Consider the following 3,292-nt stretch of genomic DNA (forward strand, 5'->3'; position numbering starts at 1 on the left):
CTATATTTGGGAATTGTATGATAAACTTTTTTTCGAAAAGCAAAAACCTGTTTTTTATGACCACGTTGTTCTTTTAGAAGCAAACAGCCACAGAAATTAGTTTATATCTTTTTTCAACCACTTTTCGAAATTGTATGAAAACGTATGACAAGTATTTTTCTACACACTTGATGTATGGAATTGTATAATAAATTTTTTTTTTGGTTTATGGTGGTCAACCCGGGTCACTGCAATAGTGAAAATATGTTATTTCAGTTTGATCAAATGTTGTCATTTGGACAATCAGACGAAATACTGAAGAATTGAATGCCTAATTGGTGAACAAAGGTAAGGTTTTTGGCAAGAGACGGAAACATAACAGATGAAAAGTGCGTTTTTGAATAATGTCTAGGTTCAGCTGATGACTATACGTAAATGAGAGATAATCATGATCTGTTCTGATCTAGTACAACTAAATGAAAAACAATAGGGAAAATGATAAATTGTTATTTTGTTGCAGCTAATTCTACTCTATAAAGTTAAAAGAATGAAAGGATAAAAATGAATTAATCTAAAGTTAAAACATTATAAAGTGACAAAACATTCTCTCCACCTTAGAGAATGAAAGTGTGAAGGTCAGACAAAAAAGACCAGTTAGAATAATTAGATAAGTCATTAGCTAAACTAGAAAAGTTTTAAAGTGGAATCACATCAGGAAAATACATAGCACTCGAGTAGAGGCAGCTGCGTGGAAGGATTGAAGATTGTTAGTAGAGTGGAGTGTGTGCTATAGTATCCAATGGAATGAGGTTGAAGTCCAGTAGTGGTTTAGCTTTAGTCTCCTAGGTAGATGGAAATATGGTAGATGAAGCCATCTGTATCAACATAGCGACTCAGAATACAAAAATCAGCCTTATTTACATCTCCTCTCTTCACTCTAACACACATCCACTTGAGTCCATTTTTGTCCAGACGGGCGATGACCTCATCCCTCATCTTCTGTGACGTCATAATCCCAAATCCCAAAATCTCTCTCCATGTACTCTCCATATCAAACAACACACTCTTACTCACACTCTCTATCTTCGCCCTCTCCTCGTCAGTTGCTTCTCGCCTGTTGTAGTCTAAAAATGACACAGTATAGATGTGCATGTTGTAGGGGTACTCTGTCTTGTTCATTGTCCACTCTGCTGTCTCACCAACTCCATCTTTACACTTGACACTAAAGTCATTGGTAACTTCTATTTGCAGAAACAGTGATGAACCAACTGCTCTTAGGGTATGTATTCGATAAGACATTGTGGATCTCCACAGCTGTATCCCTTGTGCCCTTCCCTTTTGATCCTCTCAACATTATCTCCGCAGTCTTCTTCCACTGAGCTGAAACAGCACCAATTTTCCACATAAACTTCCGCTCATTACAATCCAGTTTCATTCGTTACTCATATTGGAAACTGACTTTTCTTCTTTGATCATTTGGCATCTTAATCAACCTCGTTGTTTTTTATTCATTTAAAAATCGTTCTTTTCTTAAACAAAGATTCATCCTATAACCTTATCCTCACGACAATAATTGAAATAAATTGTAGAAAACTGAAAAATGAAGAGCATATGATTCACGAATATTATCTTCAGCATGAATCTGTGCCGATGACAGAATTGACAGAATTACTTTCATGCCACATTAAGATGAGCTCAAGTTGCTTGTAATCTAATTGGGTAGAACGACACCCGGGCCGAGATCCCGCTCAAAAACCGCTCAAGATTTGAGCGGTTTGAGCGGTTTTCCCAGCAAGATTTGAGCGGTTTGGGCGGTTTGGGCGGTTTTTTTTTGGAAAAAACCGCTCAAACCGCTCAAATCTTGCTTAAAAAATCGCTCAAAAACCGCTCATTTCTTGCGGTGATTTTTGAACGGTTTTTCAAGCAAGATTTGAGCGGTTTTTGAGCGGTTTTTGAGCGGTCCTCCCGGGTCGAGGTCCCAGACTCCCCCCCGCCCCAACAAACCCCCCCCCCCCCCCACAACCAACGGCGTGTGACATCGAATCAGAAGATTGTGGGTTCGAATCCCTCTGTGGTCGACTTTTTATTATTAAATCTTGCGCCGTTTTTGAGCGGTTTTTTTAGATAAACCGCTCAAAACCGTTCAAATCTTGCGCGGTTTTTGAGCGGTTTTTTTAGATAAACCGTTCAAAAACCGCTCAAGACCGCTCATTTTGAAGCAAGATTTTGAGCGTAATTGTCTAAAAAAAACCGCTCAAACCGCTCAAATCTTGCTTCAAATTAGGTGAAAAATCTCGACTCGGGCATGAATGATGAACTGAACTAAAACTCATCTGTTTATACCTTGGTTGGCCATTTCCCCCTCTCTCTGTCTCGGATCTGCAGTACAATTGCAGCTGCCACATTCTGCTGTAGTCTCAAATTGTCGTCCGCCTCGCCCGCTCTCGTCCTCAACTTCTCGCTACTTCTCTTTTCTCGATTTTGACCCGCTTTTCTGACTTGATATATCTCAGTTTGGGGAGAAACAAGTTTCGACAAGTGTGGATTGCTTTGAAAATTTTTTTCAAGAGTATAGAGAATATGAGTAAATTGAGTAAAGAGTAAAAAAACACTCTTAAATAAGTTGAGGTAATTTACCTTAAAAAGTAGCTCAGGTTAACGAGGGTAAAATAAGGCATATTCTAAGGTAAATTACCTCAACTTTTTTTAGAGTGTACGCTCACTTTACGCATATTGAATATATCCTCAAAACAATTAACACTTCTTTTTCCCCAAAATGAGATATATCAAGTCAGAAAGCGCGTCTAAATTCAGAGTTTTAGAAATATCAACGCCAGAAAAAATAATCATAAAACAAGGTCCTTAGACGATTGAATTGCAGCTTCTCGGCATCAAAGCATTGTTTATCAAAACCACGCAGTTTAATAAATACGCCAGAAAAAGGTTCTTTTGATTTGATAGTAATAGTCACCGGAAATGCGTACAAAAATATAGTAAGCTAAGAATATGATTGTTACTTTGAAAATAATATGATTGAAAATGCGTGCAAAAACTTGGTAAAAAACTATGATTGCTACTTTTTGTTTAATAAATACGCCAGAAAAAGGTTCTTTTGATTTGATAGTAATAGTCACCGGAAATGCGTACAAAAATATAGTAAGCTAAGAATATGATTGTTACTTTGAAAATAGTATGATTGAAAATGCGTGCAAAAACTTGGTAAAAACTATGATTGCTACTTTTTGGCAACGTAGTTCGTGTTTTGTGAGCAGAGTGCTTTTTATGAAGTATTCAACCAGAAAATGAAGTATTC

The sequence above is a fragment of the Symsagittifera roscoffensis genome, chromosome 8 (assembly GCF_963678635.1).
Source record: "Symsagittifera roscoffensis chromosome 8, txSymRosc1.1, whole genome shotgun sequence".
In the NCBI taxonomy this organism is placed as follows: domain Eukaryota; kingdom Metazoa; phylum Xenacoelomorpha; order Acoela; family Convolutidae; genus Symsagittifera; species Symsagittifera roscoffensis.